Genomic DNA, 13,007 nt, shown 5'->3' with positions numbered 1-13,007 from the left:
GCTCGAAAGTTACTCGCCAGTCGACAGCCCACTGTGCCTCAGAAAGGAAAATACAGCTCTGTCCTTGCTTCTCCTCGGCCAACAAAGGAGGTGGCCACGCAGACTTGCGACCTCACCTTTAGTACCACGGTCGTCAGATCGGCCAGCGCAAAGATCGCCCGTTCAACCTCACCACTTTCGCCTGCCCACACTATGGCTCACCCATCGTCGGGTTCTGCTAAATCTCGAGCCCAAAAGTCAGACGCCAAGTCTTCGAAAAAAGAGCATTCTCGTGAAGAGTTTTTACGTACCGCAACTTCACAACCATCTGTTCCTCCTCCATCTAAACATCATACTTCCAAGAAGGCTACGAAGAAACACAGTTCCTCTCCTTCTCCGCCAAGGCGTGTCCCATCTACAGCACCACCTGGCGGAAATCGCCCTCGGCCGTCTTCTGTGTCGCCGGGGCGCACTGCTGGTGGCCGGTCAACTGGCCGATCGTTGGTGGCTGGAGCTGCTCCTGACCAACCTATGGATCAGGATCTTCTGCCTTCGACTGAATGCCATTCCATGCTGTCAGTCGCAAGCTCTGAGCAGTCGTTGAGCTGACAGCACCCTTGGTCACGTTCCTCCATTTTCTGTTCACCCTATGTCCATTATCCACTGGAATATCCGCGGCATTCGAGCCAATCGGGATGAATTGTCGATCCTCTTACGATCCTACTCGCCGGTCATCTTCTGTCTTCAGGAAACAAAGCTGCGTCCCCATGACCGCTTTGTTCTCCCTCATTTTCAGTCCGTCTGATATGACCTCCCCTCTGTTGAAGGCACTCCAGCCCATGGAGGACTCATGATTCTGCTCCACGATACTCTCCATTATCACCAAATCCCCTTAAACAGTTCCTTCCAAGCTGTCGCCGTCCGTCTTTCCCTTTCTGGATACACGTTCTCTCTTTGTACGGTGTACATTCCATCGTCTACACCAATGGCACGAGCTGATCTCCTTCATCTTCTTGATCAGTTCCACCCCCCTATTTGCTGGTTGGGGACTTCAATGCCCACCACCTGCTTTGGGGATCTCCACATCCTTGTCCACGTGGCTCACTATTGCTAGACGTCTTCCACCAAGCGGATCTAGTCTGCCTCAACACTGGGGTCCCCACATTTTTGTCTGCCTCCACGACAAATTTATCTCATTTGGACCTTGCGGTCGGTACTGTTCCGCTAGCTCGGCGCTTCGAATGGTTCGCCCTTGATGATACACGCTCGAGTGACCACTTTCCATGTGTTCTTAGACTGCAGCCTCAACTGCCATATATGCGCTCGCGACGCTGGAAGTTTGCCCAAGCCGATTGGCCACTTTTTTCGTCTCTAGCGACATTCGATGACCGTCGCTTTCCCAGCGTCGACGATGAGGTCACACATATTACCGACGTTATTCTCACAGCTGCGGAACGTTCAATACCACGCACCTCCGAATTGCCCCGGCGCCCCCCAGTTCCTTGGTGGAACGAGGCATGCCGTGACGCAATACGTGAGCGGCGACGTGCTCTTCGCATTTTCCGTCACCATCCAACTTTGGCAAACTGTATCCGATATAAGCAGCTCCGTGCGCGATGCCGTCGCGTCATCCGCGATAGCAAGAAGGCAAGCTGGAAATTCTTTATTAGCTCATTTAACACCTTCACTCCCTCCTCGGAAGTTTGGAGTCGGCTTCGACGGTTCTCAGGCGCGCCTAGTTTCTCCCCGGTCTCTGGGCTCACTGTCGCGCATGATACCTTAGTGGACCCCGTCGCAATTTCTAACTCATTGGGTCAGCACTTTGCTGAGATTTCGAGCTCTTCAAATTACCCGCCAGCGTTTCTCCTGAAGAAACGTGCAGCGGAAGTGCGACATCTTGCTTTCTCCTCTCAAAATCACGAAAGCTACAATACTGTTTTCTCCATGCGGGAACTCCAACATGCCCTCTCTTCTTCTCGCTCCTCCGCCCCAGGACCGGATGGTATCCATGTCCAAATGTTGCTGCATTTATCAACCCATAGCCTGCGTTACCTCCTTCGCCTTTACAATCGAATTTGGACCGACAGTACCTTTCCCAGGCGCTGGCGGGAAGCTATTGTCGTTCCCGTTCCGAAACCTGGAAAGGACAAACATCTCCCCTCTAGCTATCGCCCCATTTCTCTCACGAGTAGTGTCTGCAAGGTTTTGGAGCGTATGGTGAATTACCGTTTAGCTTGGTGGCTGGAATCCCGCAGTCTTTTAACACCAGCCCAATGCGGATTCCGAAAGCATCGTTCTGCCGTTGACCATCTTGTTGCTCTCTCCACTTCTATCATGAACAATTTTCTCCGGAAACGCCAAACGGTAGCAATATTTTTTGATCTGGAGAGAGCATACGATACCTGTTGGAGGACAGGCATCCTCCGCACACTGTTCTCTTGGGGCTTTCGAGGCCGGCTGCCCCTTTTTCTTCGCGAATTTATGGCAGAGCGCACATTTAGGGTGCGGGTGAACACTACTCTCTCCCGTACTTTCTCCCAAGAAAACGGGGTACCCCAGGGCTCCGTGCTGAGTGTTGTACTGTTTGCCATCGCCATTAATCCAATTATGGATTGTCTCCTTCCTGATGTCTCGGGCTCCCTCTTTGTGGACGATTTTGCGATCTACTACAGCTCTCAACGGACCAGCCTGCTTGAAAGACGTCTTCAAGGATGTCTCGATCGCCTCCACTCGTGGAGCATCGAAACCGGCTTCCGTTTCTCACCCAGTAAGACCGTTTGTGTTAATTTTTGGCGTCGTACGGAGTTTCTTCCGCCCTCCTTACATCTGGGTCCTGTCAACCTTCCGTTTTCCGACGTCGCTAAATTCTTGGGTCTTATGTTTGACAGAAAACTGTGCTGGTCCTCCCACGTTTCCTATCTTTCGGCTCGCTGTCTGCGTTCCCTTAACACCCTCCGTGTCCTGAATGGTACCTCCTGGGGAGCGGACAGAGTGGTCCTTCTCCGCCTCTATCGCGCCTTAGTGCGCTCGAAATTGGATTATGGAAGCATAGTCTACTCCTCTGCTCGGGCGTCTATTCTTCGGCGTCTCGACTCTATCCACCACCGTGGATTACGTTTAGTGTTTGGAGCTTTTTACACCAGCCCTGTGGAAAGCCTTTATGCTGAGACTGCTGAACCTCCGCTGTCCAATCGGCGGGCAGTCCTTCTGAGTCGTTATGCTAGCCATCTGTCTTCCATGCCTGCTAATCCAGCCCATGACCTTTTTTTCGACACCTCCTTTGATGTCGGGTATGCAGGCCGCTCCTCCTCCCTACTACCCCCGGGAGTCCGCTTCCGTCAACTGCTCCATTCTCTCTCCTTCTGCTTTCCTAAAACCTTCTTGACAACTTGGGGTACAGCACCGCCTTGGCTTTGTCCCCGGATCGACTTGCTCAGAGACCTATGTCAATTTCCCAAGGATGGTACCCCTACACTTGTCTACCGTCGGGCGTTTGCTGCTCTATGCGCACAAATGACGGAAGCCACATTTATTTACACCGACGGCTCGAAAACATCGTTAGGTGTAGGGAGTGCCTATATTGTTGGCGACACCCCAAATCACTTTCGGCTTCCCGACCAGTGTTCGGTTTATACTGCGGAGCTTTACGCTGTTCTCCAGGCTGTCCACTACATCCGCCGCCATCAGCGGATACAGTACGTAATCTGCTCAGATTCTCTCAGCTCTCTCCTCAGTCTCCAAGCTCTTTACCCTGTGCACCCTCTGGTCCACCGGATTCAGGACTGTCTGCGCTTGCTCCACCTGGGGGGCGTCTCAGTGGCGTTCCTCTGGCTCCCGGGACACGCTGGTATCTGTGGGAATGAGGCGGCCGATATAGCGGCCAAGGCTGCAGTCTCTCTTCCTCGGCCAGCTATTCAGTCTCTTCCGTTTACCGATCTACGGAGCGGTTTATGTCGCCAAGTTGCTCATTTATGGCATGCGCATTGGTCAACACTTCCCCATAATAAATTGCGGGAAGTGAAAGCCCTTCCTTGCGCTTGGACCTCTTCCTCCCGAACGCGTCGTCGGGAGGAGGTAATTTTAGCTAGACTCCGGATAGGGCACTGTCTTTTTAGCCATCGACATCTTTTAAGCGGTGATCCTCCCCCACTCTGTCCCCACTGCTCTCAGCTGTGGACGGTCAGACACCTTTTAATTGAATGCCCCTATTTTAATCCGTTACACTCCCGTCTACAGCTATCGCCTGATCTATCGTTGATTTTAGCAGATGACACGCGCTCAGCTGACCGCGTTCTACAGTTTATTAGTGACAGTGAAATGACGTCAGTCATTTGATTTTTTTTTTTGGGGACAACCAACCCCTTTCTATAGTGGATTTTTAAGCATTCCTTCTGCCTTTAGTTTCTCAAATTTTATGACTTTGTTCCCCTTGCTGCTGATTTTAAATTTCGTTTTTTTCCTGTTTCCTACGTCACGGGCTGGGCGCTAATGACCATAGAAGTTTTGCGCCCTAAAACCACCAAAAAAAAAAAAAAAATCCCAACGTCGTGGCCTCCCCTCGTTAGTATTACGTGGTTTTCACTACTTCTTAGGAGTGCTACGGCAAACAGTTGCAAACCTGAGAACAGCGCTATTGCTGTGTACGGGGTTACGCCCTGCACCTCGGTAACTCTTTTCGCAGCAGTGGCTTACTAGTGGGCTAACCTCAATGGACTTACCTAAGAAGTTGACAGAGCTTCAGTCGTGCACGCTGCCTAGGCCAGGACAGCAACGCAGGCGCCCCAACTGTAGGTGGTTGCACACGTTGGTACCGATAATGTGTGTCGTTTAGGATCAGAAGAGACTCTCTCTGGTTTCGAGCAGCTATCAGAAGCCGTAAAGGCTGCCAGTAAGAATAAACCTTAATTGATGACATTATTTGTTACAAGAGCTAAAAATGATACTGGCAAATAAACCATAATAACTGAAGGTACAGTTCTATGAGAGGCAAATGACATTATACAGCGTAAAGGAAACTGATCACATATTGTATATCTAACCGCTAAGCTGTATGAGACAATTGTCCTTATTATCATTTAAACGCGTTAATTCTTAGCAAAGTTCCACATATTTCAGGCACTGTTAACCTTAACTTATGGCCTTTTCTTATTAAAAGGTTCCTTTACGCTATATAATGCCATTTACCTCTCATATAACTGTACCTTCAGTTATTATGGTTTATTTGCCAGTAACATTTTTAGCTGTTGTAACAAATAACGTTATCAATTAATGTTTATTCTTACTTATCTACAGTATACTTGTTTAATGTCTTTTGCCTTTTATGGAATGGTAATTTCAGCAACTTATTGTTTTAATGCCATTAATAGTCCGAACTATTGTAATAAACTATCTTCCATAATAATCTCAGTTAACATTTTCTGGTTTTAAGTCAGTATTAATCCGCACGCGCATATTCGCGACCAACTGAGCGCGCTGCGTCGCTGCCCGCGGCGCACAGTTACGACTCAGCGCCCGCGGCCAACCTGTCTGGTGTGAGCTATCGGCAAAACATTAGTAGAAGTGACCCAGTCTTATGAATATGTACTGTAGTACTACCATTTTAAGTTTGAGTAGGCCAGTATCTGGCATGTTTTAATTTCATTTTATATTGTGACATTTCTGAAGAATGCTACATTATTGCCGGCCGCAGTGACCGAGCGGTTCTAGGCGCTTCAGTCTGGAACCGCGCGACCGCTACGGTTCGAATCCTGCTTCGGGCATGGATGTGTGTGATGTCCTTAGGTTAGTTAGGTTTAAGTAGTTCTAAGTTTTAGGGGGCTGATGACCTCAGATGTTAAGTCCCATAGTGCTCAGAGCCATTTGAACCATTTGAACCAAGCTACATTATTATAGCCGAAACCTAGGTAAAGTTTCTTTGCTTATGCAACTGGAGGCTGAAATTTAATATAATTACCTAGGAAATACAATTACGAACAACGTAAATTTGAAAGAACACGTAGAAAATGTTGTGGGGAAGGCGAACCAAAGACTGTGTTTCATTGGCAGAGCACTTAGAAGATCAGATTTGCTAAAGAGACTGCCTACATTACGCTAGTCCGTCCTCTTTCGGTGTACTGCTGCGCGATCTGGGATCCTTACCAGATAGAATTAACGGAGTACATCGACAAAGTTCAGAGATCAGAGATGAGCAGCACGTTTTGTATTATCGCGAAATAGGGGTGAGAGTGTCACGGACATGATACAGGATTTGGGATCGATGTCATTAAAACAAAGACGTTATTCATTGTGGAGGAATCTTCTCGCGAAATTTCAATCATCAATTTTCTTCTCCAAATGCGAAAATATTTTATTGACTCCAACCTAACTAAGGTAGAAATGATCATCATTCTAAAATAAAGGAAATCGGAGCTCGCACGGGAAGGTATAGGTGTTCTTTTCCTCTGCGCGCTGTTGGAGAGTGGAATAATAGAGAATTACTGTGATGGTGGTTCCATCAACCCTCTACCAGGCACTTAAGTGTGATTTTTAGAGTATCCATGTAGACGTAGCTGCAGATGTCCTGGAAGGGAGGCAATAACCGATGTGGCTGTAGTATGCGGCAGTTGTAGAAGGTTCGTGAGGGCTGTTGCCTTCTAGGCCATTGACATTCGGAGGTCTGATGACACAGCAGAGAAGACCTCTCCTGGGGTGCTGAGCATGCAGGTGCGACGACCGGCTGCGGCCAATGTCCGTTTCCTGGTGCCCCGTTCTTGGCTGCTAGCTCAGCTGCAGTCCATCCTGTTACAGTAATAATAGCACTGCTAATGTTCTCTGATGAGCGAACGTGCAGTTGATAACTGCTCATATTCATGCATTACCCTGTATGTGAACAATTTTTGCGGTGGCGTCATTATTTTTCAGGCACAGCGCAATCTTAGATACTCTCTTGTGCGGCCAGTGATCCAAGCAAATCCACTCGGAAAAAAAAAATCACGCACCACGAAGGAAGGGCGGAAATCGGTAGATATGATGTACATATAGACACAAACAAATGATAACAGTTTCGGAAAAATTCAGACTGTTATACCACTGCTGTCTGAGGCGTCTCCATATACGTCTTCGTTGGACGTGGGGCTCATTTCGAATCGGAACTCATCACTGAAGGCAATTCTACTCGTGTAAGTGAGACTCCAGGATGAAGACGTGTCTGGAGACGCTCCGGACTGTACTTGGATACCAACCTGAGTGTCGCCCGCCATACGGCCCGACAGACAGAAGTCATGGTCTGGGACGCCATTTATTTTCATAGCAGGTCTCTAGAAGAGCGTAGCTTTCCAAAGGATTGGAAAAGGGCACAGGTCATCCCCGTTTTCAAGAAGGGACGTCGAACAGATGTGCGGAACTATAGACCTATATCTCTAACGTCGATCAGTTGTAAAATTTTGAAACACGTATTATGTTCGAGTATAATGACTTTTCTGGAGACTAGAAATCTACTCTGTAGGAATCAGCATGGGTTTCGAAAAAGACGGTCATTTGAAACCCAGCTCGCGCTATTCGTCCACGAGACTCAGAGAGCCATAGACACGGGTTCACAGGTAGATGCCGTGTTTCTTGACTTCCGCAAGGCGTTCGATACAGTTCCCCACAGTCGTTTAATGAACAAAGTAAGAGCATATGGACTATCAGACCAATTGTGTGATTGGATTGAAGTGTTCCTAGATAACAGAATCCAGCATGTCATTCTCAATGGAGAGAAGTCTTCCGAAGTAAGAGTGATTTCAGGCGTGCCGCAGGGGAGTGTCATAGGACCGTTGCTATTCACAATATACATAAATGACCTGGTGGATGACATCGGAAGTTCACTGAGGCTTTTTGCAGATGATGCTGTGGTGTATTGAGAGGTTGTAACAATGGAGAATTGTACTGAAATGCAGGAGGATCTGCAGCGAATTGACGCATGGTGCAGGGAATGGCAATTGAATCTCAATGTAGACAAGTGTAATGTGCTGCGAATACATAGAAAGATAGATCCCTTATCATTTAGCTACAAAATAGCAGGTCAGCAACTGGAAGCAGTTAATTCCATAAATTATCTGGGAGTACGCATTAGGGGTGATTTAAAATGGAATGATCATATAAAGTTGATCGTCGGTAAAGCAGATGCCAGACTGAGATTCATTGGAAGAATCCTAAGGAAATGCAATCCGAAAACAAAGGAAGTAGGTTACAGTACGCTTGTTCGCCCACTGCTTGAATACTGCTCAGCGGTGTGGGATCCGTACCAGATAGGGTTGATAGAAGAGACAGAAAAGATCCAACGGAGAGCAGCGCGCTTCGTTACAGGATCATTTAGTAATCGCGAAAGCGTTACGGAGATGATAGATAAACTCCAGTGGAAGACTCTGCAGGAGAGACGCTCAGTAGCTCGGTACGGGCTTTTGTTAAAGTTTCGAGAACATACCTTCACCGAAGAGTCAAGCAGTATATTGCTTCCTCCTACGTATATCTCGCGAAGAGACCATGAGGATAAAATCAGAGAGATTAGAGCCCACACAGAGGCATACCGACAATCCTTCTTTCCACGAACAATACGAGACTGGAATAGAAGTGAGAACCGATAGAGGTACTCAAGGTACCCTCCGCCACACACCGTCAGGTGGCTTGCGGAGTATGGATGTAGATGTAGATGTAGAGGACCCCTCTAATTTCCATTCTCTGCGCCCTTACAGTACAGCGGTGTGTCAACTATATTCTACGCCTCATTTTGTTGCATTCTATGGCAAGCTATCCTAGGCTTACATTTCAGCTAGGTAATGCCCCCCTGCACACGACGAGAGTTTCTGCTGCTTGTCTTCGTGCTTGCCAAGCCTTACCTTGGGCAGGAAAGTCACCGGATTTCTCTCCAACTGAGAAAGTTTGGAGCATTATGGCTTGGGTCCTCCAACCAGCTCGCGATTCTGACGATTCAACGCGACAGTTGAACAGAATTTGGCACGATATCCCTCAGGGCGACACCCAAAAACTCCAACAATCAGCGCCAATCCCAATAATTGCTTGGATAAGGGTCAGAGGTGGAACAAACCATTATTAACTTGCTCAATTTGTGAAGCTTTTTATCTTGAATAAATCATCCAATTTTGTTCTGAAATTATAAATATTTGTTTGTCTGTACATGTACACATTGCCTACCGATTTCCGTCCCATTCGGATAATTCCTCCGTGTTGAATCGTTATTTTTCCCCCCTTACAGTTTACTTCCCCTACACATTCAGCTTTTCACATGAGGCTGCTAGCACCCACAAAAACAACCTTCCTTCAAAAACTTCTTTTCTTACTTCACGTATAAATTTGCCTGTGACGTAGAGATTCTTTGCTAATGTGGTAGGGTATCTTGCGGTTACTGTTGAGTGACAGACACTTTTTCGAACTGTTGCCCTCAAGACTACTCTTGCTGCGTCGCCATCACAGAGAATGGATGTAATGACATAGCTGGCTTACATCTTGCACGAGCTTTAATAAAACACGTTTGTTTGAATGGTCACGTCCCACAGCATCTGTTACAGTACTGTAAATATTTTGGCTTTAATTCGTCTGTAGTCTGCCACAATTTTGCAGCTTGTTTTACACGAAAACAAAAACAAAATATTAGTTACAAGCTTTGATAAAATTTTGAAATGCGCTCTGCCTACAGGACAAAGCTGTGCCTAGCGACTTTCACCAACGTTTAGATTTTTTATAAACAAAGTTTAGAAACACTGTGTATGTTTCTACTTCTACTTCTCTCTGAGTACGCTAAAGTATAGGCCTACACCTACGTTTGTACTTCGTAAGCCACCTTGTGGTGAGTGGCGGGGAAAATTTATTGTACTACTACTATAATTGCCCCACCCCTCTTCATTCACAAATGGTGCGTGATCCGTAAGCCACAATATGAACTCTAGTTTATTTTTGAGTCCTCGACAAGGTACCTGAATGTGTCTGGCAGGAATCCATCTATCGTGCATGCTAGAAAACGACTCGCAAAACATCAGCGAGTACACACGACATATGGCTATTAGTCAATATGCATTATATGTTCTAGCTTTCTCCAAACTGATAAGGAACCGATACTTCTGTGGCGGAGAGAGCTGTGAATTCTGTTTTTTAAGACCATTTTCCTTCTAGGGTAGGGGGGTGGGTTTGGGGAGTGGGCAGGGGACAGAGAAGTTGCCCTGCTATGCCCCTTGCTACGTATTGCCCTGGCGGATGCGTAAAACAAAATTTCGCAGGATGCGCTGTCATGCGTGTGTGAACTTAGAAATCGTTACATCGTGAGTCAGAGACTATCTATACTCCGACACACCCTTTAAGACCCAGTGCTGATACACTTAACACAATTGAACAGCACTATCTGAAATTTGGCTCTAAAATGAAATCCTAAGGTGGAGCATTGCTGTAAAATCAATTAATAAATATATTTTCAAAACAAATGATAATGAAAATTAAATTAAGGGACACTATCTACTTTAAATGAAATTCAAATAAAAATAAACAAGTGATTTATTACAAAAAATCGACTTTGTAGCCAAGAAAACCAACAGATTGACAATACGAATGTAACATGTTAGACTATTAATCAGCACAAGTATGATGTCTAGGGAAGGCAATCGACTCAAGCTCCACATTCCCTCAACGATGTGGATAAACATCACGAATCTGAATTCTACTACGCAAGTGTGGGTTGTCCGAACTAAAACAACAAGAACCTGTCTTCGTAACTGGATTCCAACGGCAGTGTGGTGTCGGTGTATGCTTATAAAATGGTAAACTACCACCTAACAAGCCGGTGCTGCAGAATATGCTCATCAGTCACTTGTCGTCTCGACAGACATGAAGATACAGGGTCAACACGAGATCTGCACTAACCTAAAATCTGTGGATCGCGCGAAGTCGTCGACACGACATCCCAGCGAACACCAGAATGCTCGTCCCCATAGCGATCGAGCACGTGATGTTGCCTTTGAGACTACCGACACCAGAGCGTTTGCGATCATGCGTCCTTGCACCCGACTTCTCCATTTGCGCCGGCGCGGCAGCAAGTACCGATCTGGTAAAATGTTACCTACGTCTGTCCTATGGCGTGAAACTGCAATGTTAAATAATATCCCACCACGGAATATATCAAATAGAGAGCCAATCAGGACACACTCTCCTATCAAAGTTTGTAGTGGAAATACCCGTCTGACGTCAAGAGCCGATAGGCGAATCAGAGCGTTGTTTATACAACTCAGAACTTCCAACAGGCCAAGCAAGGACGATGGGAACTCCATCAAATCCCGTTCCTACAGCAACAGGCCTGGCCTCTTCAAGAATAGTGAATTCTCTCCAGATGTTATCCGGTGGTGATGGGCCAGACCTTAAACTCGAACCCGCTAACTGGGCGCCGGGCAGTACCGCACGCCACAACAGCGAAAATCCTGTCCTTTGTGTGACACGAGAGTCCCACAAGCCTCACTCGAGTGTCTCTGCCAGCCACGTAAGCCAGAGACTTAATCCTTTGTGTGGCGAGCAGACTGCCATGTTATTCCCAGCGTTGTATGCCTCGGCCATTCCACCATTTAATATTTTTATTTGTTCAGGGGAAGTTTCTATTTTTATACAAGGTAAGCATGGTCACTGGTGGGTCGTTACACAGTAACTGCATTCCATTTGATTCCTTACCCCCATTTATCTCTATATCTGTCTAACACTAAAGTACCTTCACAACAGTGCAAGTGCCGACGGTAAACGCTGTGTGTCTTGTTTGCCCATTTTAAACTTCTCCCTCAAGCCTGCATACGGAACTGCTCTGTTCTTTCTAGTGTTTGTTTCTCCAGTAGCATTAGTCGAGCGTTAGCTCTGATAACTTGAAAGAAGATCAACTTCTTTTACGAGATCGCTTGTAAACAACGCTTACTGTCGATTAGCGGTTTCGGTAAGTATAGTTACCTTCTTTAGGTCTATGAATGCATTCATACAATGTGTAGTTATACAGAGATAAAGTTAATATTCACTGAGCAATTATACAGAGATAAAACTGAGTGTATAAAACAGTTGCTTTGTAATAGCAACACGGTGTAACAGCATACCTCGATCAAGGGTTATTATATGTCTCCTGTACCAGTTGTGCAAGCACTCTTTCTAAGATATTGTCAGGTATCTGAGGGACGAGATGAACGATGCATCGGCAAGTCAAGGTTAAAACCACAACACAAGAGATCTCCTTTTGTATTTGTTAACTAGACAAAACATGACATTAAATTTTGTGCCGGAAGCTGTTTTATCCACCTGATCTCTGCAGGCTGCGACATTTGCAGATAAGTGACATATTCCCACTGCTACCGCATTCATGTCATTGTTGGTCTCTAAAGATAACGTGGCCTAACAAGGTGCATTGGTACCCTTATATATGTAGACATCGGGCGACATGTCCTTTCACACTCAACATTTTTCAGACATTACTTTTTCTTCTGTGCCAAAAAATGCTATGAATTGCGGGCAATGAAGACAAATACAGATCACGGGGAAGATACCCTTAACATAGCAGAGTAAACGAGTATTTTGAGTCGGTGTCATGCGTGAATTCAATTTGTTCACTATCTAGAGTTTTTATGTTTTTTTGCTGGTGTAACATGTTGTTAACTCATTGACTTTAGCCTTTACATTAATATCATCATCGTGAGACTATATTTTTTAAATAGTAGACACTTGGAAGATAGTGGAGCCACATATCGGGACTCTGACAGGGTCAATCACATCGTCTGACAGTTGTTACTACGTGAACTGTGTTATCCTCTGTCACTGTAATTATTTTATTATTTGCTTATATGGTAATTACTTAGGTTGTCATCCGCAGCATAGAATGCTATTCAAATGATACAGTGGAAGCCCATCTTATAGCTTATACATCTGCATGTTTTTATAATTTTAATAGTTTGACAATTATATCTGCAAATTTTTCTAATTTTTACTTTATTGTATATCAGTATGTGGAAATTGCACCAAGTTGTAAAGCATCTCTTACGTAG

The 13,007-nt window shown here is 45.9% G+C and overlaps 1 protein-coding gene across 1 annotated transcript in view; it reads left to right on the top strand.

The window, feature by feature from the left end:
* The window catches only part of LOC124775279 (nuclear receptor subfamily 2 group E member 1), a 103,262-nt gene that overhangs the window by 56,632 nt on the left and 33,623 nt on the right, over nucleotides 1–13,007 (top strand). The window lies entirely within an intron of this gene.

The sequence above is a fragment of the Schistocerca piceifrons genome, chromosome 2 (assembly GCF_021461385.2).
Source record: "Schistocerca piceifrons isolate TAMUIC-IGC-003096 chromosome 2, iqSchPice1.1, whole genome shotgun sequence".
Taxonomy (NCBI): Eukaryota; Metazoa; Arthropoda; class Insecta; order Orthoptera; family Acrididae; genus Schistocerca; species Schistocerca piceifrons.
Note: the sequence above shows the minus strand (reverse complement) of the source record. Positions and strands in the feature narration are given on the sequence as shown.